This window comes from Gopherus flavomarginatus, chromosome 3, assembly GCF_025201925.1.
Source record: "Gopherus flavomarginatus isolate rGopFla2 chromosome 3, rGopFla2.mat.asm, whole genome shotgun sequence".
NCBI lineage: Eukaryota > Metazoa > Chordata > Testudines > Testudinidae > Gopherus > Gopherus flavomarginatus.
The window spans coordinates 194,583,587-194,611,021 of record NC_066619.1 but is presented as its reverse complement, the minus strand read 5'-3'; the positions used below and the strand labels follow the sequence as shown (position 1 = coordinate 194,611,021).

At 44.1% G+C, this 27,435-nt stretch overlaps 1 protein-coding gene and 1 non-coding gene across 4 annotated transcripts in view; both read left to right on the top strand.

Moving 5' to 3' along the window:
• MAML3 (mastermind like transcriptional coactivator 3) overlaps positions 1-27,435 on the top strand; it is a 460,796-nt gene that overhangs the window by 128,412 nt on the left and 304,949 nt on the right. The window lies entirely within an intron of this gene.
• On the top strand, positions 25,396-25,497 carry LOC127048546 (U6 spliceosomal RNA). The gene has a single exon (XR_007773725.1). It is a non-coding gene; the product is annotated as a U6 spliceosomal RNA (small nuclear RNA).

Sequence of the window (27,435 nt, the reverse complement as noted above, 5' to 3'; positions counted from 1 at the left end):
TTACTGCTCAATAGATTGTGGGGTGGGGTGGGGTAATATCAGTTAATAGAAAAGGGGGTGTTGGTAGTAGCTCCTTGTACAAGACTTCACCTTACTTGGAAGTGGGTCTTTTTTCATATGAGGTATCTGTGGCAACCTGTAATTTAATACTGTTCATTACTCGTTGGCAAAGACACCCAATTCCATGTTGTAGGCATTTCACTTTAGTTAGCTTTTAACTTCTGGAGACACATTTGATTATGATTTGTGGCTCTTTTTTCCAAGTAATTATTAATTTGCTTCTCTAACCAGCTAATGATAGCTTTAGTTGATGGCAAAGAAATGGTCATTTGCTATTAGCAAGAGCTCTTCCTTGTCCATGTGAGAAGGAAGAAACAAGTACTGCTAAAATGCTACCATAAGGGCATCTCTGTCAAAAGGCTTTCTGTAAAACCTTAGTTGTTGCTTTTTTTAAAACAACACACTTTGCAATCATCTTCATTAAAACAATCACATTTCTCAGCTACACAAGATGATCAGCGTAGCCAGGGATACTGTGCCCATCATGGGTGAAACAAATTGGGAGAAAATTATAATGAATATGTCCCCATCCATACCAAGGCCCCAGTTCTGCAAGCTGAACCACCTGGGCAGCCTAACTAACTTCAAGTCGGCCTTTGTGTAGACAGACACCCATAGGTTAGGGACCTAAGAAAACACCTATGTTGAATGAGAACTTAAAAAACAAAACAAAAAAACCCAAACAGTGACTGACAGCCGAAGTTATACATGTCACCAAGTTCAGAGTGGACTAGGCAAAACATGCCAAGCCTATGTCGTTTAATTTAGCTAGTTTCAGTATTTTGGGATCCTTTCCAGAATATGTTTTTCTTAAATGATTACCTTTAAATAAATACCTTTTTTACCTGCTCCACATTGGCCATCAGGCAAAATATGTTAACTTGTGTTAAATAAAGCCTTTTTTAAAAAAAGCTTCAATTCATATAAATATTTTGAGGGCCCAGTCCTTCCTTCTGTTGCACTAAAAATGGATAGGAGCCACTTCAGGGCACAATCAAACATGCCTGAGTCACTAAGGGACTTGCCAATAAAAGTGGCTAACTGTAGAGAAACAGGGTGGCAGGGGGAGGCGGAATGGAATCTGCAGAAGAGCCCAGCAGACAGTACCAGTACGAATACAGGGTCTGGCAATGTGTATATATACTCTGAAATAGATCTCAAGAGTCTTATTTTATACATTAGGCATATGCAGGTAAAAATAAATAGTGAATAAATAATTACATGAAGAAAAATGCACTTGCAATTGCATGCTTCGGTAATGCATGCCAGAACTGCAAAATGGGGTATTTTTATGAACAGATATCCAGCTGAATATGTAACTAGCTATTTGTGAGCCCAGTTACTGGATCATTTGTGCAGGTATGGTCCCATTAAGTGTGCAAATACACACACACACACACTCTCTCTCTCTCTCTCTCTCTCTCTCTCTCTCTGGAAACTTACTTGCGCACACATGATTTTGAAAAGCAGGCGTCAAGTCCCAGATTCTCCCTTTCAGGGCACAGTCAGAATCCCTGCACACCTTCAGTCCCCCTTCTCCATTGTCCTTCAGCCCTGAGTGCAATGGAACTCCTCACAAGGATCCATACGCTTGTGGAAGAGGGGTTGCAAGATATGCCTAAATACACATTGTAAATGTGTAAACCCTATGGAGCTTATGACTTTCGTGTTAGCTATTTCTCCAAATCAAGTAATGGAAAATCTATACATCTGAGGTTAATTAGACCGGGTTCACAATACATAATATATTTATGAAATTGGTAAAATATGATTTTTTATATTCAGTGTATCTCTCGTTTTCATCATACTTAAAAAGGTGATGGTTTTATGAGATTGACCATGCACGTTTGCACATGTTGAAAAATATCTTTTCTGTAGTGTGTGTGTGTGTGTGTGTATGTATGTATGTGTGTATGTATGTATGTATGTAATCATCCATATACCGCAATGCTACAATCCTTACCAGATCTACGAGTGAGAGAATATTTTGGCCTATGTTAATGGTAAAACATCCTGCTCTATGCTATGAAGTTAGGTTGATGTAAGCTGCCTTGCGTCCAAACTAGTTGTGCATGCATCTGCACTTAAATTTGTCCCGCACTAATGTCGGCTCTCCATAATGCTATCCCCGAGTGGTGGTGAGTCATGGTCAATGTACTGAGGTCAGTGCAGCACAGATGTAGACACTGTTACTGGTGTCAACCCTAACAATCCTCTAGCAGCTATCCCACAATGTCTGACAGCAACAGCTCTGGTCACAGTTGTGAACTTCACTGTGCCAGGGTCAGGGAAACTGGAATCCTGTCCTCCCCTTTAAAATCCCATATATTTTTGAAGTACCTTTTCCTGATTGTCCATCTCGGCGAGCACACCTAGCAGCTCTGCACTGTTGTGTGAAAATGTCCAGCTGACCGGGCGGGCTACTTTCACCAGCTTGGATTAGACAGGAGATATTGACCCGTGGGAAGAAGAGGCAGTGCAGGCACAGCTACAGACCAGTCATAGACACATGGACATTTTATGAACAGATTGCATGGAGGATGCAGGACAAGAGGTATAACAGGGACCAGTAGCCATGCTGTGTGAAAGCATACGGGCTGTGGCAGGTATATCAGAAGGCCAGGGAGGCCAACAGTCTATCTGGTGCAGAGCCTCTGACCTGCCAGTTTTGCAAAGAGCTGCCTGCCATAGATCCCATCATTGCCCTGTACATCTGGAGGTTCCATCATGTGACATCATTTTTAATTAAAGATTAATCTTTAATTCCTGGAGACTCCAGACCAGTCCTGGAGGGTTGTCAATCCTAGTGTGGAGACCTTGGAGGAATCCAGGCCAAAGGCCCCTGGCATTAACATCGAGGAAGAAGAGGATGGGAAGCTGTGACTGGGGGGTCCAGCTGTGCCGTGAGCCAAAACCTGTTTGAGACTCCACCGCAGTCCAGTCAGTCCCGGGAATCAAGAAGGGACGATCCCAGTGCAGGGAAAGGATCCTCAGGTAAATGTGTAAATTTATTTTCCATTATACTGATAGTGCCCCCAATTTAGCGATTCATTAATTTACTTGTACAGAAGAGGTAGCAGTACAGCAAAGAGAGGTAGAGTTGTTATCTGCTTTTCATTTCCTGCTAGAGTTAGGTAAGGGGGGGGGACCAGGCAGACCAGTTAGTTTATTACACAGGGATGTCCCTTGAATACTCCTGAGAGATCTTGATGAAACTTCCATGGAGGTTCTCTGCAATCCTTTCCCGGAGATTTCTAGGGATGGCAGCCTTATTTCTTCCTCGGTGGTAGGACGCTCTCCCGCTCCAGTCAGCAACAACTTTGTCAGGCACTATTGCAATAGACAGGATAGTAGCATAGGGGTCTGGGTGGCTTTGGGACACCAGCAGCAGCTGTGCTCTCTGTGCCTTTGTTACCCTCAGAAGTGCAATGTCAGCTAAAATCACCACCGCCTATTGAAAATTGTACCAATATTCAGTACCATTGCGCTGTTCTCATAGTTTCATGCAACCGAACAAATCCCTCCTCATTTCCCTCACCTCTAGGGGCCATGCTCACCGTGGCTGGTGCAGTGAGTGGCGCCGTGCACAGGAACTCCCAATCAGGAGTGCCAATGAACAGGTCTTGTTTAAAAGCTTAGGTGAGCAAGGCCAGGGAGCTGTGAATCTTAACTTTTGCTTTCTGTTGTGACTATACTGACAATGGCACCTCTGTGGGTTTTATCTGTGGCTACTGCTGTTGCAGCCTTATAGGGTTCCCCCTCCATGCCGGTGGAATGCCTGAGCCAGATAAGGAGGGGAAAGAAGATGACTTGGGATGACAGGTTCAGCAAGATGCTGAAAGTCAGTACTGCATGTGACCAGGAAAAGAGAGCCTAGAGGATGAATATTGCAGACCGTATAGAGAGGAAAGAGCGGACAGGAGACAGGCCCAGGAAACCCAGCAGGCAAAGGAGAGGGAGATGCACCAGGGCATAGTGGGGCTACTCCAGAAGCAAACACAGATGCTGCAGACTATTGTTGACCTACAGGTTCAGTAATGACAGGCTTGTCTCCCTTTGCAGTCCATGGAGAACTCCAGTATAGCGCCTCCCTGCACACCCCTTCAACTGCCACTTAGCGTGGGGGCCACATCCCCACCACTCCACCCGGTGAACATTAAGGACAACTGCAGCGTCACATACATTGACCTGTGAGAGCCATGGCTGATGTATGTGTAGCTAAAATGGACATGAATATTCCTTCCCCTTATTTAAGCTCTGTTCCATAAATTTATTAAGGTTTTAACGCATTTACTTTTAACTTGCACAAAATTTTTGGAGTATTTTTGTTACTCGATAAAACTCTATTGTTTGGAAAGTAATTTATCTTTATTAGTTCCCAATCTATGCTACAGAATGCCTGGAGGTCGTGAAAGCACCCACTTACTTGTTCTTGTACACTGCGCCACAACTCAGAGGCTCAATGACGCACACAGTGTAATAATCATAAATGTACAGCAAGTACCACAGAATTAATAGTGGCATTGTCAGTGTTATATTCATTGATGTTCCCCAAGCACCACACAGTTCCTAACAGGCCCCCAAACTGCAGGGCCAGGTAGAGCACAGTACACCACAATGCAGTTCTGCGGCTCACTGTTAAAGTGCTCTTTGAAAGCCTCCCTGTGCCATAGTTCTGCACTGAGCTTTTCTTATAGCCCTTGTATCTGGCTCTCCAAACTCAGCAGACAACTGCTCCACCTTTGCCCTGGTGACAATTTCCCCCCCTTTGTTTCACAAATATTATACAGGACACAGCAGGCAGCTGTAACCATTGGGATATTTTTCTTGCTGAGATCCAGTCTTGTGGGTAAACACCACCAGCTTCTTTCATTCTACCAATTCAGCTGTCATTTGGTACCTGCTGAGCTGGTAGATGAATCTTTCCTTGGTGATGTTGAGGTGACTGGTGTATAGATTCCTGAGCAAGGGGTTGGCAGGGCCACAAGATTGCTACTGGCATTTCAGCATCACCAGTGGTAATCTGCTGGTCAGGAAAGAATAGTCCTGTGTTCTTAAAGATGTGAGCATCATACATCTTCCCTGACCAGCCCCACTGATGTCAGTGAAGTGTCCCTGGTGATCCACCAGCGCTTGCATAACCATAGAAAAATAGCCCTTTTTATTGATGTACCCTGTTGCAAGGTGGTCTGATGCCAAAATAGGGATATGTGTGCCAGCTGTCACTCCAGTTCAGGAGCCCCATTGCTGAAAATCCATCCACTATGTTTCTGTTTCCAACAAGAAGGTTGATGGTGATCGGACATCTAACATACTGAATGCCAGTGAAAATGAGTTAGGATCGGAGGCTAAAATAGGAATAGAACTAGTTAAAAATTACTTAGACCAGTGCTTCCCAAACAGGCCAGTTTGTTTACCTGCCGCGTCCGCAGGTTGGGCAGATTGCGGCTCCCAGTGGCCGCGGTTTGCTGCTGCAGGCCAATGGAGCTGCTGGAAGTGGCACGGGCCGAGGGATGTGCTGGGGAAACACTGACTCAGACAAATTAGTATCTTCAGATCACCAGGGCCTGATTAAATGCATCCTAGAATAATCAAGGAGCTGACTGAGGAGATATCTGAGCCATTAGCGATTATCTTAGAAAAGTCATGGAAGATGGGAGAGATTCCACACGACTGGAAAAAGGCAAATATAGCGCCTGTCTATAAAAAGGGAAATAAGGACAATCCAGGGAATTACAGACCAGACTCCTTAACTTCCATACCCTGAAAGGTAATGGAGCAAATAATTAAGCAATCAATTTGCAAACATCTAAAAGATAATAAGATGATAAGTAACAGTCAGCGTGGATTTGTCAAGAACAAATCATGTCAAACCAACTTGATAGCTTTCTTTGACAGGGTAACAAGCCTTGTGGATATGGAGGAAGCGGTAGACATGGTATGACTTGACTATAGTAAAGCTTTTGATGCTGTCTCGCATGACCTTCTCATAAACAAACTAGGGAAAAGCAACCTAGATGAAACTACTGTAAGGTGGATGCAAAACTGGTGGGAAAACGGCTCCCAGAGAGTAGTTATTAGTGGTTCACAGTCATGCTGGAAGGGCATAACAAGTGGGGTCTCACATGGATCAGTTCTGGGGCCAGTTCTGTTCAATATCTTCATCAATGATTTAGATAATGGCATAGAGAATATACTTAAAAGTTTGCGGACGATACCAAGCTGGGAGGGGTTGCAAGTGCTTTGGAGGATAGGATTTAAAATTCAAAATGATCTGGACAAACTGAGGAAATGGTCTGAAGTAAATAGGATGAAATTCAATAGGGACAAATGCAAAGTGCTCCCCTTAGGAAGGAACAATTAGTTGCACAGATACAAAATGGGAAATGACTAGGGGCAGCAAGTTATATGGGCCCGGCTCCAGCAATATTCAGGGCCTGGTAACCTGGCTCCACCAATGTTTGGGGCTGGGTCTCTTCCCCGGCCCTGCCTGCTGCCCCTGTGTGCCTCTCCCGAGTGACTCCTGGCCCCCACTTGCTGCTCCTGCACACCTTCCCCAGGCCCTGGAGTGTCCCTGCACTTTGCTCTGCTGGCTCCCGGCATCAACTGCTTCCGCAAGGTCCTAGTGCTCCTCCAACCGCTAGTGCCAGGGCAGGGCAGGCTGACCCTGACTCAGCCCTTCGGCCTCGGACCCTTCCCTTTTCTCTCCACCAGCACAGGCCACCCCCCTGCCTGCAGTCACTGCTCCTGCCCCATTCTGGGCAAGGAGCTGCCCCACCCCAGTGAGGCTACAGTGTGGGGCAGCAGACTGGGAGGAGGCTCACATGTGATGGCAGACAACCACCTGCCCCGGCACCACCACAGGGGAGGTGAGGGAACTTCCTGGATCTGAGAGGGGCCCTAGGAGCATGTGCAGTGACAGTAGTGTGAGGTGTGTGTGCTGCCGGTGGCTGAGGGAGGGCTAGGGGGAGTCGTCCTCTCTGGCCCCAGCCCCAGGGCAGTCTATCCTCATTCCTGGTCCTGCCCTGCCCCACCCAGAGCCCTCCCCCATCCCAGCCAGAGCCTTCATCCCCTTCACCTCAACCCTCTGCCCTAGCCCTGGGCCCATCCCACACCCCAAACTCCTCATCCCCAGCCCTGCCCCACCCCAAAGCCCACCTCTCAGCCAGAGCCCTCACCCCCCCTGCATCCCAACCCTCTGTCCTAGCCCTGAGCCCCTCCCACATCCCAAACCCCTCAGCCCCAGCCAGAGCCCTCATCCCCCTGCACCCTAACCCTGCGCCAGCACTGAGCCCCCTTCTGCATCGTGAATCTGTCATAGAATATCAAGGTTGGAAGGGATCTCAGGAGGTCGTCCAAACTAAACCTCCCCTACTGCAACTTGAGGCCATTACTCCTTGTTCTGTCATCTGGTACCACTGAGAACAGTCTAGATCAGGGGTAGGCAACCTATGGCACGTGTGCTGAAGGCGGCATGCGAGCTGATTTTCAGTGGCACTCACGCTGCCCGGGTCCTGACCACTGGTCCGGGGAGCTCTGTATTTTAATTTAATTTTAAATGAAACTTATTAAACATTTTTAAAATCTTGTTTACTTTACATACAACAATAGTTTAGTTATATATTATAGACTTGTAGAAAGAGACATTTTCACTTTTTTAGAAGGTATTACTGGCACGCAAAATCTTAAATTAGAGTGAATAAATGAAGACTCGGCACACCACTTCTGAAAGGTTGCCGACCCCTGGTCTAGATGCATCCTCTTTGCAACCCCCTTTCAGATAGTTGAAAGCAGCTATCAAATCCTCCCTCATTCTTCTCTTCTGCAGACTAAACAATCCCAGTTCCCTCAGCCTCTCCTCATAAGTCAAGTGTTCCAGCTCCCTAATCATTTTTGTTGCCCTCCGCTGCACTCTTTCCAGTTTTTCCACATCCTTCTTGTAATGTGGGGCCCAAACTGAACGCAGTACTCCAGATGAGGCCTCACCAAAGTCGAATAGAGCGGAATGATCACGTCCCTCGATCTGCTGGCAATGCTCCTACTTATACAGTCCAAAATGCCGTTAATCTTTTTGGCAACAAGGGCACACTGTTGACTCATATCCCGCTTCTTGTCCATGGTAACCCCTAGGTCCTTTTCTGCAGAACTGCTGCCTAGCCATTCAGTCCCTAGTCTGTAGCAGTGAATGGGATTCTTCCGTCCTAAGTGCAGGACTCTGTACTTGTCCTTGTTGAACCTCATTAGATATCTTTTGGCCCAATCCTCTAATTTGTCTAAGTTCATCTGTATCCTATCCCTACCCTCCTGCGTATCGACCATTCCTCCCAGTTTAGTGTCATCTGAAAACTTGCTGAGAGTGCAGTCCACGCCATCCTCCAGCTCATTAATGAAAGTATTGAACAAAACTGGCCCCAGGACCGACCCTTGGGGCACTCTGCTTGATACTGGCTGCCAACTAGACATGGAGCCATTGATCACTACCTGTTGAGCCTGATGGTCTAGCCAGCTTTCTATCCACCTTATAGTCCATTCATCCAGCCCATACTTCTTTAACTTGAGGACAAGAATGCTGTGGGAGACTGTATCAAAAGCTTTGCTAAAGTCAAGGAATAACACGTCCACTGCTTTTCCCTCATCCACAGAACCAGTTATTTCATCCCCGGCCCCACCCCACATCCCTCACCCCTGCACCCCAACCGTCTGCCTGGGCCCTTCCCACATCTGAAACCGCTCATCATCAGCCCCACCCCAGAGCCCTTACATTTTTACATTATTTAAAAAAACATATATCGCCTTACAAGGCAGGTGTGGTGGGGCGGGTCTTCGACTTGTTCTGGATACCACCAAATATTATACAAACCTGCCACCCCAGAAGTGACTGCCTAGGAAGGAGTACTGCGAAAAGGGATCTTGGGGTCATAGTGGACCACAAGCTAAATATGAGTCAACAGTGTAACACTGTTGTCGACCCCCCCAAAAAAAAACACAACCCAAAACATAATTCTTGGATGTATTAACAGGAGTGTTGTAAGCCAGACACGAGAAGTAATTCTTCCACTCTACTCCGTGCTGATTAGGCCTCAACTGGAGAATTGTGTCCAGTTCTGGGTTCCACATTTCAGGAGAGATGTGAACAAATTGGAGAAAGTCCAGACAAAAGCAATAAAAATGGTAAATGTCCAGAAAATATGATCTGTGGTGGAAGATTGGAGGGTTTGTTTACTCTGGAAAAGAGAAGACTGAGAGGGGACATAACAGTTTTCCAGTACATAAAAAGGTTGTTACAAGGAGGAAGGAGAAGAATTGTTCTTAACCTCTGTGGATAGGACAAGAAGCAATGTGCTTAAATTGCAGCAAGGGAGGTTTAGGTTGGACATTAGGAAAAAGTTCCTGTCAGGGTGGTTAAGCACTGGAATAAATTTCCTGGGGAAGTTGTGGAATCTCCATGACTGGAGGTTTTTAAGAGCAGGTTGGACAAACACCTGTCAGGAATGGTCTAGATAAGACTTAGTCCTGCCATGAGTGCAGGGGACTGGACTAGAAAACCTCTCGCGGTCCCTTCCAGTCCTATGATTCTATGTCCTGCACGTTGCCCAGAGTCAGAGTCCTGCATAGCGAGAGACAATGGCCCTGTATATTTGCGTGACAACGACCCCCATAGTGGATTTTCCAACTCCAAAACAATTTCTCATTGAGAGATTGCAATCTGGCATTGCAGGTTTCCTTGGTGCAATTGCCACTCGCTTCTCCACTGTCAGTGCAGCTCTCATTTTGGTGTCCCTGTGCTAGCAAGGCGAGCTTGGCACAGATCCAGAATTTGTGTCTTTGAGCATCCAAAAGTTCTGCAGCCACTGCCCAACCGGCATTATGGAAGTGATCCCATCAGTCAGTGCTCACTTCTTGGGCCCAGAAGTGGCGCTCCACCATTTGCAGCTGCTCTGAAAATGCCACCAACAACCTGAAATTGATTCTCACTATGCCCCACAGCAATCTGCCCCACCGTGCATTGCCAAAACTTCCCAGAGGACTGTGTGCCGGATGGTGGAGAGTTGCACACAGGTGTACCATACTGTGCATTGAAACACATACTCACTCCTGGTGACTATGTGCCATGCTGATGCAAGGAGACAAGTATGCACGCACATAAGCGATGTACAGACTGCAGCAGTTTTGTGTCCCCGTAACTTGCACTGGCAAAAGTTTGTAGTGGAGACATGCCCTTAGTTTCAGAGGGTTTGAATGCCTTTTTGGAGGCTTTTCTCACTGCTTTCAGTGTTTCTCTAACAGTCTCTCCTTACTCCTGAACTCTGCCCCAGGACATGGCCTGTTTTTTTTTTTTGGTTTTGGTTTTTTCCTTTTCCTAACTGAAAACTATCTAACTCTTGCTCATCACAAACAGATCACTTCTGACTTCACTGGATTATCTTGCAGAGTTAACGTCAGTGCACATAGGGGAGTTTCAGCCTTCGTCAACCTTCCTCACCACATTTCCTGCTCTGCGTGGTTTTTCTGATGGCAAATGTTGGCCCTTAGACTGTGAACAGGGCTTAAAGCTTCATTGGATCAGAGTGGCTTCCACTTACGCTTAATATCCTTGATGGCATCCTAGCTGCAGAGTAGATATGGAAACATATTGAGCACAAGATATGTGGCATAACTAAGGCCGTTTCTACAGAGAATCATAGGACTGGAAGGGACCTCAAGAGGTCATCTAGTCCAGTCCCCCGCATGAGCGGGGCCACGGCACTGTAGCTATGTCACTGTAGTGCCGTGCTGTAAATGCTTCCTATGGCAACAGAAGGTTTTTTTTCCCATCACCATAGGAACTCCACTTTCTCCAGTGGCAATAGCTAGGTCGATGAATGGATTCTTCCCTTGACCTGTACCTTCACCAAGGGTTAGGTTGGCATAGCTACAGTGGTTAGGGTTGTGTGTGTGTCGGCCCGAGTTATGATGTCAGAAGTTAGTTTTCCTGCTCTAACATTTTTGTGTTGTGTTTCTGCTGTCAGGTCACCAGACTTCCTTCTCCATTGGCTCCTTTCCAACTGGCTCCTTGCCAGTGAGCTGTAGTGTAAAATCTTGAGCAATCCTGTGCATCCATCCTAGTTGCTATCCATTTTTTCCCTCTGCTATAACAGTTGGGTAAAGAGCTAAATGCTAGCTAACAATTTAAGATATAGTTGTAGTGGGTGAGTAAAGGTTTTAGAGTGAAAGCCGCTTCATGTACATAAAGCTGAATATTTAGACTCTATGTACACGGAATGTGGAGACATTGAGGAGGTGAAATCCTCTCTCCTGGCTTAGGTTCAAGATTCATGACGGCTGCAGAGCCCCTTGTGGCCACTATTCCAGATGTCCAATGTACTGGGATGACTGGATTTCTGTAAAGATGGATCTGTGACCATTCCTTGGCCTGCTTCCAGTGTGACCTTTCATTCTTGACTATGTAGAACTCATGCACAGATCCTGTCTGTGATGCAAAATCGGGTGGTGCAGATATTCCTGCATAGGTATTTCTCCAGCAGCCTCCCAAGGGCAGCCCCTTAATACGTGTGGCTTTGTTTTCCCCGTATAACAGGGGTGAATGTCATGTCATACCAAAGTGGAGATAGACACTGGAAATGGCCATGTTACCCTCAAGTTGCTAGACAAGAAGTTCTCTGCTTACCTATGAGAGTTCAGTGAGGCTGCTTAAATGCTCTGCTGGATCAGGGCCAGAGGGCTCCGCACCAGGCAGAAGTGACCCCATTGCAAGGAACACTGTGACTTCATGTGAATGAGAGATTCTTTCTTTTAAAGCTGTAAGAAATTAATTCTGATATCATTCTTCTCTAATTGTAGGTGCTGGGGATATAGCCAGTGTGTACTTTGTGAAATTTGTGTTAGAGAGTTTTTGATAAAAACTAGCTCTAATCTTTACTACTTTGTGATCAACATGGAGAATAATTTGCAGTCATATGTTTGTCTTTTTAATAATTTTTAAAAAATACCTGGGAAAATGGGGGCAAAATTCTATGGAGAATTCATTTGCAGTATGGGTAGGAGAGAAGAATTTAGCCTTACTTTGAAGAAACTGTTCTACATGTGTGCTGTTCTGAAATCTACTTTTAATTTCTGCAGTATGTATGGTTGTAATTAGCTTTTCATTTATATGTCATAGCATGAAGAATGGTGGATGTCCTGTCAGAATCAGCCCAGCTTCCTTCTCTTCCTTTTGGATTTTTCTGTGTCTGTTCTTTGCATTTCACAAGAGGCTTTTGCCTTGAATTCCTTAGATTATCATAGATCCAGTTAGAATACTTTTGAGAGAGAGAGAGAGAGAGAGAGAGAGAGATACTGGTTATGTGTCTAGTGTGTGAATTATTAGTGGTTTAGAAGGATTAAAAACAGGAAGTTGTACTCCACTTCTAATACATTTTTGGAGGTCAGACTGTTACAGGAACTCCAAAACAAGTACAAGCCACAATTCCACGACAGTGAAAATAACTGTCTTTGAATAACTTGTGAATAGATATTTTGGATGTACACAAGGGGCAAAAGTTAGGGCAGGAGGTGGAGGAATTTTGGAGTAGGGACTAATCTCTAGTGCAAACATTTTGACAGGTTTGACACTGTTTTCCTGAACAGAGTAGAAAGATAACAGGTATTTTGTTCTCTTAACAAATGGAATTTTGTTAGTATCAGCTGTCCTCTAATATTCAAGTACATTACTAGGGAAGAATAACACATGCTGGAAAGCTTATAGGCGTTAATAGCACAAAATCTGTTCTTTCTGAGAGACTGTACTTCTGCATATCTAAAGTAATAAATGGATTAAGGGCATAGTCAGCAATCATACCACCTTGACTTGTAAGAATTGACAACCTCTCATTTTAAATAGCTGGGCATGGTTAGTTCTTCAGTGGGAAACCACTAAGGAAAACCCATGGTGCTACAGGAAGTGTTGTTGGCAGTGCTGTAGGTGGCACTCTTTCCTTTGAGATAGTACTGAACCAATGCCAGAGTGAAATGGTAGGGGGCACTGTGCTGTTATAGTTCCTGGGCCGTATTCTCAGCCAGTGTAAATCAGCCTAGATCCATTGAAGTCAGTATGGAGCAATGCTGATTTATACCAGTTGACGATCTGGTCCGGTCTTTTGAATAAGACATGAAACCAAGTTTTTGACCACTTGTCATTAAAGGTCAGATGCCATGACACGTTTCTCGAGATTCCTGATATCTTGGCTCAAATCCAATTTTTGTCATTACATTTTGTTTACCTAAAAGTATCTTTTCATTTTCAGTTGATATGGTGTTCATCACCGTTGGCCCTGAACTGTTGTGTTGTTTTATGGTGTGGAACAACTCTTGAGGTTGCTGCACTTCAATGATGGATAGTATGACCCTTACACATGTAAAGTTTGTAAAGGGCTTTGGGATAAAAGGCACTTTATAAATGTAAAGATGCTACTTTAAGTTTATTATTATTATTACATTTTATTTAGTTCATATGTGAGAAGAGACCTGCTAAATCACAAGTATAACTTCACTTATGTTTGAGGTAATCCTGTCATGAATGGTGGGGAAAATCTCCCCCCTTCAGGTGAAAGATCCTGGTAAACTGCTTCAGAGCCCAATAAACGTGGTTTTATATAAGATATGCAGGTATTGTAACTCGCCGCTCTGGAGCTGGGTGTTAGGACTCTTGGACTCTGTTCCCAGCTCTGTGACTAGTTGACAATGTGATCTTAAGCTAGTGGCTAAAAGCTGTCTGTAAAATGGGCATAGCTGTAATATTAGTGACACTGACCACATTGGGGTGTCTCAAGTTTTAATTAAGTAATGAGTTTGAAGTGCTTTGGGACCTTGGATGGAAAAGGCTGATAAAATGTTTTTATTTATCTATTAGTTTATTATTGTAAAGGACAAGTTTCACTGATTGAAGTGATCTATCTGACTGTGGATTAGAGGGCTTTGGAATTTTGAATGGTAGATGGTAATATGCTGTTTTGTGTAGGAGGAGTGTGTGATGGATAGTATCATTACCGGGGCAATTCATTCTTCCCTTCTTCTGCTTATGCCCCTTATGCTGCAGTGTGGTCCATGCAAGAGGACACTTGTACCCACGTGGAGCTTGCTGCAGGATCAGGGCTTCATTCACACAATATTCTTCTTTTCGGTTATTTTCATTCCAAAGAGCAACTTTATCAGCTTAATTTTGTTTTTAGTCATTCAGTTTTCAGTTCTTAATTGTATTATTTATCAGCCGTCTCCTAAATATAAGACTGTCCATCCCAATCTTTAATGTATTTACCCTCTCACCCTGGTGAGGTAGAGAAGCATTATTATCTCCCCCTTTCCAGATGAGGAACTGAGACTAATACTCCCTTAAAGCCTTCACTAGGGCAGAGCTTTCTTTCTGCACCTTCCAGAACGGTGTGGATCTATGGACAAAGGAGTAGTGTCTTGTAATGTTTCCCAGTGGCACATGCATGCTGTGAAGTCTGTGGGGCATGATGTCCTCAGGGTGGTCAGGAAGGATATACATAGGGGTATGTATCCTCGTTTACAAGACCAAGGGATTAGGAACGAGAGGATAGCTAGGGTCTTTTGGGAGTTTTACCACCTAGCCATCTCTTGGTACAGATTTTCAGGATTCTGTTCATAGTGACAATATAGTTTATTTGAACAGCCAGGCTGCTCAGTGGAGTGCTGCTGCTGCACTGTACAGTACTGTGATTGTTCAGTTTTCATAGGGAGGCGTTACCCAGGAAGGGGAGGGGAAATAAGAGGCAGCTGATATTCTCTCTTCTCCCTGGCAGCCAAAGCCAAAAGAATCATGAGTGATGATCTATGAATAAGAGAGAGAATTTAATTTATCCCTCTTAGTGCTTGGTACGTTCCTCTGCTTCTGATTAGTCCTTTAACACTGCAAGGGGACAGTTCGCTCACATTCTGCTACATTTTTATACCAGTCACAGTCTCCCTTTTCTCTCCTCTTCCCCCCTCCCCACACTCTCTTAAGGTTTCTTCTTCTTCTTCTTCTTCTTCTTTTTTTTTTTTTTTTGCAAAGCAGCCATGTGAGAGGAATAAAATAATTTTGAAGAGCATTATATGGTGAGAATTTTGACAATGAATGGAAGATTGTAATTACTCTCTTCCATTAGACTCAGTGGCTTTGGACAGATAAGCTGTATTGAAACGTGTGACCAGGGCATGGGATCATGGATTGTCTTTCATTGTTGTCATGGCGACAGTGATGCAGGTGGCCTATAACTGCCTGGCTGTCAGATCTTATACATCAAACTGGTGCTAAGTGAAAATATGTTAGAGGCATTGGGGGGAAAAAATGCCAGCAGTGTTTATAGGATCAGGTGGAGGAGAGCTAGCCAGTTTTTTGTAGAAGCTTTTGGTGGCTTAGAAACGGTTCGTTAGAATTTTTCCTGTTCTGTAAGGGCAAAATATATTTCTAAAGAAAGAAACTACCAAATAAATTCACTGTCTGTTTTTATAATTATTTCAACTTTGGGAAAATGGCCAAGAGAACATAATAGTATCTTGCTGAAATGTGAAGAAAGACAAAATACCTTTGAGCTGACAGCTGGATCAGACCATACAACATCACAACCCACTGCTGCTGTGAGAAAAGATGGGTCTCTTATCTTTAGATAGTACTGATGTACAGTGCTATAATCACCCAGAGAAAGTTGACCTGATGTGGAAATGTTGAAGGAGTACATAGGAGACCAAAACTTATGTTGTAAAGCAGCCTATTTTTAAAGTCAAGATGCCTTAAAACAAATGCCTATCAGAATGCTATAACTTTGTCTCTCATCCGGAGCAGTTGCATATTTAATAGGTTTTCTAGTCTCTTGCATGATGTTCCAAAGTAAATTATATTTCATCACTCCCTCCATACCTTTCCAGCTCCTGAAATTTAGATGAACTAATTTAATGTCAGAGATAAATCTCTGTAATTTTGCTAAATACCGGTTCCTTATACTAGGTAGTGACCTGCCTTTGTGTTCTGATGAGAGAGATACTCTTCACAAGTGGTTGTAATAATAATGAGAATAATAATGATGGTAGAAAAGTTAAACTTTACTGTATTCAGGTTTGATGTCATTTCCTGGCACAATACATTAGTCTTTGCAAGAATTTTGTTGTGGGTTCCATTAAATTAATTTGACAGTTTTGGTCTCAGTAGTTTATCATGTTCTGAGATGCTTCCATGGGTTCTTTCTCATATTTTTGAAGTAATATGGTATATGTTACTTTGGAGTATCCTTTTGAGGCAGTGTCCACAACTTGGGATGTGTGATCCACTAAGAATATATTTTTATGCAAATATGTAGGTAGAAAAATCAACACTGCTTTAAAGAGTGTACAGAATAACTTAGTCTCCACAGATATATCATACATTTCAGCTGCTCTGCTAGACAGCAGTTGTGAAATTGACTGCTAGAAACAAGGTGAAGGGAAAAGTGGTTTAGTCTCTCTGGATCCGTCTTCACTACCGGCCGTATCGGCGGGTAGCAATCGATTTCTCGGGGATCGATATACCGCATCTCACCTACATGCGATATATCGATCCCCGAACGCACTCCTGTCGACTCCGGAACTCCACCAACGCGAACGGTGGTAGCGGAGTCGACATGAGGAGCCACGGACATCGATTCTGCGCCGTGAGGACGGTAAGTAACTTGATCTACGATACTTCAACTTCAGCTATGCTATTCACGTAGCTGAAGTTGCATATCTTAGATCAATCCCTCCGCGTAGTGTAGACCAGCCCTCAGAGGTAGTAGCACAAGAGACATAATGACTCATAGCAGGGCCAGCTGTCATCAAGTCCTTCCTGCCTGGAAGCAGGGGAAGTCTCGCCATATACAGTATAGGAAAGCATGGAAAATATCAGTGAAAAGAAAGCAAGTGAGAACTCTCTTCCTCAGCAAGTATTAGATGCTAAAACTGCTAGAAAATACAGGCTTGAATAAAGGCAGCTTTTTAAAGAGTGGTCTTTGTTTTGTACTTCAATAAGGGTCACATTTGTGTTATCAGCTAATCATATCTTTTGCAACATCCCAATATAAACCCAGTGGTACATCAGTCAAGGATCTAAAACTGTGTTTAGGAGTTTTGAGGCATTAAACTGTGGATTACAAAACACCCAGCCAAGCAATTAAGTATCCATTTTTATCATTTGAAAACCATGACTAATCTGATGGGGGAATAATTGTCAAATGATAGAAACTGATTCTTAATTGAATGGCTAGGTTTCTAATCTAGAGTTCTGTTTCTCAAGACTCCCAAGCCCAGTTTTAGATGCCTCAACTGATGCATCATTGAGATTTTATATTGCACAACTCTTTTGACTGACAGCGGGAAGAACTTTTGGTTTTCACTGTGTTCCCCATAAGCATCTTTCCACTAGCCAGGTGTTCACATATGAATCTGTCCATTAAACTATTAATGCGGGCAGATATTTACTGTACATCATAAATACTTGACTTTGCAGGCAGAAAAATAAGAAGATCTAGCAGGAAAATCCTGCACTGGTAGAAGAATGGACACTATGACCTACTAGATCCTTAGTATTTCTGATGTCTGATTGCTACACACAGAAACCGCTGTCGGGTTGCAGAGAAATTCCTTGAACAAGCATGTTTATTTTAGTCCTTATCCTAAAGTTCCTAGTGTTTTGGAGGAGCGAATGGTGAGTGTGACGGGGGGAGAAGTGGGTCCTTTATTAAGTTAGTTTAGCATATAGCTGGTTGATGTGCAAAACTCCTCCAGACCCTACATGGGAGATATCTATTTTATCTTTTCTTTCTTTTAATCTCGGCTAGTATGTTCTCCAAGGTTATTTTTTATCTGCTTTTTCACTCTTTTGATGAAATATATTGTGTGGGTTAGACATCGTGCCGAAATGGGAGATTAGAATAGAATGTGGTTTTATATAGCATTGTGAGGGAATATTGTCTGGTTTTGAGAGCACATGGAAGGGAATTGAGCAGTAAGGATTCTATTTCCAGCTTTGTCACTGAGTTGGTGTCTGACCTTCAGGAAGTTACTTCACCACTATGTGCCTGAGTTTCCCAGTCTGTAAAATTGTGATTAAAACAAGCACTGTGAAGATTAATTCACTGATGTTTATAAAATGTTCTGAGATCTCAAAACCTTGACTGAACAGTGTTATAAAAGGGCATATGTATTATTTATTGAATTATCATAGGCATTCAGAGTATCCTAAAGTTCTTTACAGAATGCTGTATTTTAAGTACCAATAATTCAGTAACTGAACAGGGACACCAAGAAACTATTAGGTCTCAGATACTGCCTAGGAGATTAAAATTTGTTTATTGTATTGGGGAGTTTTAACTGAGATACCAGGCTGACCCTCTGCTCTTTTCCAGAGTGCTAGGCATCCTTGATGTCCCTTCAAAGAGAGACCAAGGAAAAACAAAAAGGGCGTTGGATTAACATCTCATGTAAGGGACTTCAACTCTAAAATCTTCAAAGCAAAAAATCAATGTAACTGTCCTTTTGGGGAAGAGAAAGAGAGGGTGTTTTACAATGATGCCTTAATTCTTGTACTTAAGGTCCTTTATTGTTTTTTTAATCATAGGCTGTTGGTGCCAAATTAGCATTTGTAGTAGTTTTGGCATTAGTATTCAAGAATAGTCTATGGTGTGTGTTTTTTATTCAAAGCTAGAGTGTGGAGGTGGTTTGTTGCATAAGTTTACAGTAACTGTACACAACTTTGAAGGGTGAAAAACTGTGCTGAAATGTAGCTGTTAGAACCATTTCCTGACCAACAGGATGGTCTGGCTGGTGAACTCAAATTTTGTTTCTGCTATGGTGAATCTGATAATTTAGTTTGGAAGTTAATGTGAAGGTAACCACAGAGGCTTTAGTCTGAGCAGAGTTATTACCTCATTATCCATTGCTGAGGGTTAGCTATAAGATTTGAACATCTGTACTCATGCAGAGAGAAGGAGGAGGGAAATGGACAATACAGATTACATCTTTCAAAGCGATATGGATCCTGACTGAGTTTGCAGTTCACTGCAGAATCACAGACCTCCCTGGTTTTGTGTATTCTTGTTAAAAAGAGCCTGCTCACAATACTGACCCCTGCTAATGCTCAGTATAAAAATGTGCCTTTCAGATTTTGTGCTGTAGTCTTTTATTAGCTTGCTTGTGTATTGCTTTAAATTGCTTTTAAAGATTAGCTGTGTTTTTCCACATCTTAAGTTGCCTGGAAAATGTAAGGTCCCCTGATTCTCAAAAGCTGTTTAGTCATGAACAGAACGAAAATAAAGCTGCACTTACGCTACTCCCAGGTTTTCAGATATAATACTTGTTCCTGGACCTCAATAATTAATGAGCTTCCAGTTTAACATTAATCCTTGTGCAAACAGGCTACAACAGTGACATGGTTATTGCAATTGCTGATAATATACACTAATGTGTATTACTGCAAAGAAGAAAGCCATGTTAATTGCTTTTGCATTATACTATGTGTTAGGTTAAAAACACCCTTTTTTAAAAATGTCTTGGTCCCTTTCAGTCCTTCTGAATCAAAAAGATATTTGTGTTGTGGCCGATCGATGTTGCGTTTCTGAGATGTTTTAGTCCTGTAACTGGTAGTCAGGGGCTCGGGACAGGAGAGCAAAAGCCTCAGTTAATGACTGCCTGAGGCAATCCAGTAGTGCCTAGTGGGGAGGGGGAGGTTTCCTGTTGTTACAACAAAGCCAGCAACCATCAGGATGCTTGTCTGCAATGGAGGAGTGTCTGTGTTTGGGTGTGAGCTGTATTTCTTGGCTCACTGTGAATCAAGATTCAATTATTGTGGATCTCTCAGGCTTTTTTCTTTTTCTCTTTCGAAAGTCTCCCTTTTCCTCTTCTCTCCAACATCTATTTTCAGTGGGCTGGCTTGTAATGAAATCTTATGTCTAAGAGCAATGACATATTTCCCTAAGTCACTGTACTTACACAATTTCCATACAGCTGAGGCTGGCTCTTGCTGCACTAAAATACAATATTAGACTAATTGATTTGGTGGCTAGAGCAGGTTTTGGTTTAGCTGTTACAGAGACTGTGCATTCATAAGAGCAGGTCAGCACACCTTTGGAAATGGGTGTATTCAGAGACAGTTTTGGGGAATTTTGGGAGGAAAAAATTGAGGTCTCCCTCCTAGATACATCTCCCTCACTCTCTGGAATCAGTTGCGTACATTGCTGCATCACAAACCTACAAACTGGTGCATATAGACAGTTTTGTGTACTGTTTGCCTGTCACATTTTGAACTGCTCAGTATGAGTCTTAATACTAAGGCCATGGCTACACTAGAGAGTTGCAGCACTGGTGAGGGGGCTACAGTGCTGCAACTTAGGATGTGGCCACACTTGCAAAGCACGGCCAGCGCTGCAACTCCCTGGTTGCAGCGCTGGCTGTACACCCGGTTGAGCCTCGGGTGTAGGGATTCCAGCGCTGGTGATCCAGCGCTGGTCAGCAAGTGTGGACGCCCACCAGCGCTTTTATTGACCTCCGGGGTATAAGGAGGTATCCCAGAATTCCTGTCCACAACAAACCAGAAGAAAGGGAGAGCTTGGAGTTCAGGCAAACTGCTTATTTAAAAAACAAACACAGCTCCTGTTTGCTGAGGCAGGCAGGGGAATTACTTTGGAATGTTCACAGCTGTTTGCTTGAAGAGAGAAACAGCACTCTCACATGGCAGAGGGGGAGGGGGAAGTCCGTGTTGAGCAGATGCTTATCTGGTCTGACGGGTATTTAGCAGTACATAATTTGCATTTAGTGAATGAGAGAGGAGTGGGGAAAGGGAGTTAGAACTTTTAAAATGATTGAAGGTAGGCACTGTGTATCTTCCAGTCCTTAGAACTTGCAAGGCAGGGAGCTGAGAACAGTGTCAACTCCAAAAATCCATTCTGTCTGTCTCCTCCACGCTCCCTGTCAAATTCCACCCCACCCCCCTCTTTTGAAAAGCACGTTGCAGCCACTTGAATGCTGGGATAGCTGCCCACAATGCACCACTCCCAACAGTGCTGCAAATGTGGCCACACTGCAGCGCTGGCCCTACACAGCTGTACAAACACAGCTGTAACTACCAGCGCTGCAAAACTGTAAGTGTAGACATGGCCTAAGACACGTGCCACTTAAACCAAGTGGCTGCTTGGAGTGCCAAAAAAAATTAAATCCACTCATGGTTAGTGTACTTTCCTGCACACTTAGTCCAGTATGGTTTAGTTTGTTTACAAAGAGATAAGCCAGTACGTGCAGTTATAAGATTGTACTGACATAGCAAATGTGTTGCTGGATCAGTCTTCATTGACCAAGTCTGTGTCGTTACATACAGAATGATAAAGCAGGCTGGGTCTATGAATGTGGGGTCTTGAATATCCTGGATCCAGAAAGGCAGCAATTACAGTGGAATCCCCCTTCAACTCAAGTTAAGGTTCTGCCTCTCAAGTTTTACCTTTGCCACACCCTCCAAAGTCTAGTAAAACTTTTCCCCTCCTAACTTAGCAGTCTTTGTCTTGTTTTTATATCCCTGCTGTGATGCTTGTGGCAAACTAGCTGACAGATAATAGCAAGTGTAAAGGAAAATGTATATATTCTGCTACATTGTGTTAACATATTGTATGACTGAGACAGGGCCAATTGCCTTTTGGATCTTTCTAACTGTATGTTGTTCCCCTTCCCCACTGTCTGTCTTCAGATTGTGTGCTGTTTGGGGCAGAGAACTGTTTGTTCTTTTCTATTTGGAATTGCCCTGAGTCACTACATGTGATACTGAGAATAATGAATAAATAAGCGTGATAATTAATCATTCTGCTCTTGGAGCTGTGAATGAGGAGGGAATCTGATAGAAGAGAGAGTGTTCCCTTCTGATATTGCTGCCACAGGAGGTGAAGAAAAGGCCAACTCCTGAGCTGTAGTGATTCCAATGAATTTGGTGGTGCCTCAAGCTACCCTTTTTCAGTCCATTTTCTCTCTCCACACTCAAAGTGTAGCTCAGTGTTTCTCTAAACAAAGACTTTTAGGTGCCTAATATGGATTAGAGGCCTAACTTTAGGTACCCATATTTGAATATATTGACCAAAGTATTTCAAAATAGAATTATTAAGCTGCAGTTATTTTTAAATACGTTTCAGCATACATATATGTAGTATTTAATGTAAGGGTCAGACTGTTAGGAAAGATACCCAAATGTTACATTTCAAATGACAGCTGCAAGTGTGTCCACTGTGTATGGCTGCTTTTTAAATGCTAAAAAAGTTCCATTTGCTGGAAAAAAGCTTATTTCCTTAGTACCCATGGGGGAATAGCTGATGAAACACAGGAGCATTATCTCTGCTTAATTAGGCGTTTTGGAACAATAAAAAATAAGAAACTTTTACAGTGTGTACTCATAGCAATTGCTGTTTCATTGAAGCAGTGACCAATGTACTCAACCAATGGGTCAAGAAATATGTTGAGCCTTGATAATGTCAGTGCGCTGCTATGAAGCAGCTGGTCTGTGCTCTGTAACTCCACCCACAAAGCCCAAACAGGAGGATGAAAAGTGTGGCCAGTGGTGGAACACCAAAAACCTGGGGAGTCTGTGTGGAGATATAGAGACATCCATGCTTGTTTTTCTTCTTGGTTTAAGCCCCCCTCATTCTTCTCTCTGTAACAAAAGAGAGTTTAAAAAGGGCAATTAACTATGGGGGGGGGGGAGAAGAATGGGGTAACTGGGTTGAAGTTACAGATATATTTAATATACTAGTTATAGTAAAGTTATTCGTTAAATTGCCTTGAGATCATTGGGAATGGCTGAGCTAATCCTGGTAAAATAAAAAGTGACCTGAAACTTTCTCTGTTATTCAGCTGAACTCCTTTTGTTATAAAGCACTGAAATCTGTAAGAGAGACTGTTCTCCTGAGATTTTCATTCAAGTTTTGCAGATTGAAGTGTCCAGATTAGGTTAACTGAATTTCTCAGATTCACCTAATGCTGATCATAATGCCTATAACGCAAAGGGATCAGAGATATGGATGTTGTGGAAATGGGGGAGGAAGGAGGTACATGCACACTGAAAGGGAAAGAGGAGAAAGAACAAGCAGAAATGAAAATGAGGAAACATTTTCTTTGCATTTCTGAACTCTTGTGAGTTTGACTCTCAGCATTAATTTTCTATCAACTTGGTCATAAAGTTACAGAGATCACATTGCTTCTGAGTATGCTTCACAGTTCTGCTTCTCTTAATAAGGGAGAATCCTATCCTTCAGCCAGAATCAGTGCCCCACTCAGTGCTTTGGATAATCAACTGGGCAGATGAGGATCTGAACTGCTCTGTAAAGGGAGGAATTGCACTGCTGACCAGGGACCCTCTACTCTATGTTGGTTTGTCTACATTGCAGTTAAGCATCCAGAGCTGACCTGTGTGAGCTGATTTGGTCTTGCAGGGCTTGGGCTCAGGGGCTGCTTAATTATGGTGTAGACCAATAGATGTCATGTGGGTCATCAAGCTAATCAGATTGTAGGCCGTGAGACATTTTGCTGATGTTGACCGTCCGCATGCGTAGCCCCCCGCAGCTCCCAGTGGCCACGATTCGCACAGCTCCCATTGGCCAGGAAGGGCAAACTTATGGATAGTCAACATCAGCAAAATGTCTCATGGCCCGCAATCCAATTACCCTGATGAGCCGTATGTGGCCCGCTGGCTGCAGGTTGCCCTCTACTGGTGTAGATGCTTGGACTGGAGTCTGGGCTCTGGAATTCACAAGGGAGTCCAGCCTGAACATCTACCCTGCAATTAAACAGCCCTTTAGCCTGAGTCCCATGAACCCAAGTCAGGTGACATGGGCCACCTGTGAGTGTTTAATTTCTGAGTAGACATACCTTACGGGTCTAGGACTGGGATGATAGTTTCAGTGCCTGCATCTCCTGCCAGATAGGTGGAGGAGTCCAGCCTTTTGCTCTGCTTCACACAGCCAGAACGTGGTTATGTATGGTCATGGTGCCTTGTGAGAGCCTCCAGCTGGACCCAGGACTTTAGCTGGAAAGCTGCTGTTACATTTCCACTGTAAATAGAGAGAGAGAGGAGTAGAAAGAAAGGGAACAATAAGGGAGGGGGAGAAGGAGCAGTAGTAGGCAGTCAAGGCAGGGAGCAGAAGACATAAATAAAGTAGGAACCTCAAGCAGAAGAGGAAGTAGGTGAACCATGAAATGGGAGGAAACCAACAATAATATTCTAGGATGTGGGAGGAGACCAGAATAATTCCCCAGATAGAGGAGGAGAGACACCAGGCGAGAAATAAAAACAGGAGCAAACGGCCTGGTTTTCAAGGGGGCTTTAGCATCCAAAGCTGCCATTTAGGTAGAGTGGAATCTCAGGGTTACGAGCACTTCGGGAATGGAGTGTGTTTGTGACTCTGAACAGAATGTATGGTGGTTCTTTCAAAAGTGTGACTTAATACAGCTTTGAAACTTTACCATGCAGAAGAAAAATGCTGCTTTCCCTTTTTTTAGTAGTTTTTTTATCACAGTACTGTACTGCACTATTTGCTTTTCTTTCTTTCTTTGTATCTGCTGCTGCCTGATTGTGTACTTCTGGTTCCAAATGAGAGGTGTGGCTTGTTGGTCAGTTTGTAACTCTGAGGTTCTACTGCAAATGGGATCTGTGAGTGCTTACTGCCTCTAGAAATCTGGCTGATTGCTTAATTTTAGGGTGGGAATTATATTCAAGTTTCTCTTGGCTGTTTATCCAATTAGTGGTCACAGTTAATTAGATTGGCAACCAAAGAAATGCAGAAATACAACCGCCCACATGAAACATTTGCAATCTCCACCATTTATGTGTGTGAGAGAGCTCCCTCATAAGCAAAAATGAAATCAAAGCCCTGCAAGAACAGTATTTGGTCCCGAATACAGTGTTTTGTTGTAATTCTGCCAGTCTTCTTCTAATGCTGGACATAGCATCTAAGAGGATTTCTACATGTAATAAATTCATCTGAAAATTGGGTGCCATGTGCTATTTGGCACTTTGTCTATCTTTCTGTTTTGGGAGGTAGAAAAGAAACTGGTTGTACCAAGTATCCTCCTTCAAAGTGCCCCAGTGTTTCAATGTCATTTAGGTCTATCTTTTATTTCACCTTTCAGCTGCAAGTAATCAGTGCTAATCAGCAAAGGTTTTGTCTCTGTTGCCCCTGCAAGATTAGCCAATGTTTAGATGTAGCACCTGCTGCATGGTGTCCTGATAGCATGAGTCTGTGAGACTTTGCATAAAAGGTGGATTGTGTAGTCAAGTATGTGAAGATGGTGGTGAAGCTTAGTGAGCTACACTGGGCAGTGCTCGCTTCGGCAGCACATATACTAAAATTGGAACGATACAGAGAAGATTAGCATGGCCCCTGCGCAAAGATGACACACAAATTCGTGAAGCGTTTTTATACTGGGCAGTAAATTAAACTGACTTAATGAGAAATCCTACTGTAAGCAACATATAAGATGTGATTCACCTATGCCAGTGAACGAAGGTAGGTATTGTCCCCTAGTAGGAGAGGTCACCTACTGGGGAGGGTAGATGGTGTTTGCTCTGGGGTTTCCATCAAGGAAAGGGCAGTTTTAGGTTGTGGTTGGGATTCCACAGATCTGGCATAGACTGCCTCAGGTGTGCACTGCTTTAGCTACCTTAGTCATGTTCCATCCACTGCCAGGTCTGCTCCCCCTTTTAGAAGCAGGTTGAACAGTCTGGCTGCAAGTGCCTGGCAAACAGAGTCCAAGTGCTCTGAATTGTCACACTACCCCCTTCCCATGGGGGTAGGAAACATTCCAAAATCTAGAGGGTTGGGAAGCATAGCGTAGTGAATTAATGCATTAAACTTTCAGTTCTGGTAAACTGATTTCAGATTTTGATTATTGCAAGTGAAATGCATTTGGTTTCAGCTGATCATGTTGTGCACTTCCCAAGACCACAAAGCTACTTGCTCTCTGCTCTGGATAAGAATGACAGGGTATTAGAGGTCTGGATTGAGGTGTATAGGCAGAGCTGTGTGTTCAGAGCATTCTTAAGCTTACTAGCACAGTTCTTGGCTACAGTCCACATTCTGTTCACTTTGTCACTTTCATAAGCACTGGACGTCAGCAAATTCACCCCAGATGATTCCAATGGACTTTTTTTTTGTCCAGGCCATCATTCAACCTGCCTTTCCTTTTGCAGAACTTCTACTGCACACAGTTGACTTGATTTCTGTCTATACTACTCCTGGGGGCATTCTTCACCAAAAAACGAAAAATTCTGCACACAATATTTTAAAATTCTGCAAGTTTTATTTGTCAATAAATAAATATGGAGACTTCAGCATGGCAGTGGGGAGTACATGCCACTGGCTACACAGAGGTGGAAGATCACCCTGCCTGCTCCCCACCTCACCCTACCCCAGGACATGGACTCGGCATTGAAGCTGCACCCAACCTTGACACAGCGTAAGGGCTATGCCTGCCCCAGAAACACCCTGAGGCCCTGCCCCTCCACTCCAGGCCTGCCAGGTGTGGGGCAGGCTGGCTCAACCAGGCAGGATCTAAGTGTGGAGGGGTTCAGTGTGGGGGGGATCTAGGTGTGGGGGTGAGAAGGTTCTGTGTGGGAGGCTCAGTGTGGGGGTCCAGGTGTGGGGGGATCTGGATGCACAGAGGCTCATTGGCGGGAGTTGCTGATACAGAGGCAATGGGACTGTGCAGGGGATTCCTTGTGAAGGAGGTTGGGGCTCAGCAAGGGGGGTCTGGATGTGGGGGGACTCAGCAAGGGGGGTCTGGGTGCATGGGAAGTGGAGCTTGGTGGGGTGGGTGTTGGGGTTCAGTGGGGTGGAAGTCTGGGTGTGGGGGACTTGTTAGTGGTCCAGGTGCAGGGGGTGGGGCTTAATGGGGTGAGGGGTTGAGTGCAGGGGGCTCAGTGGGGAGTGGCCTGGGTGCAGGAGTGGGGGTCCAGAGGCAGGGAGTCTGGGTTCATGGGGGCTCCAGATTCAGGGGTTGAGGTTCAGTGGTTTGGATATGGAGGGCTGGGGGTGTGTGCCTGAGTGTACGGGGTGAGGTATGTGGACCCCCCTGAGTACGGGGGTCCAAATGCATGGGGGTTGGGCAGATGGAGGATCAGCTTTCTGTACAGTGACCCCTCCTCCTGTGGCAGAGGAGCAATGGGGGCAGGAAGCAGAGGAGGATGCTGAGCTGCTTGCAGATGGGGGAGGTTTCTGGGGGTGGGTCTGAGTCAACCCCATCTACTCCTTGCAGGGTAGAAGAGGAAGTCCCATCCTCCTCTACCTTCAGCTCAGCCACGACTCACAGCTGATCCCGGCACAGGGTAGGAGCCACCAGCCCTGTGGTGATTTATCTCTC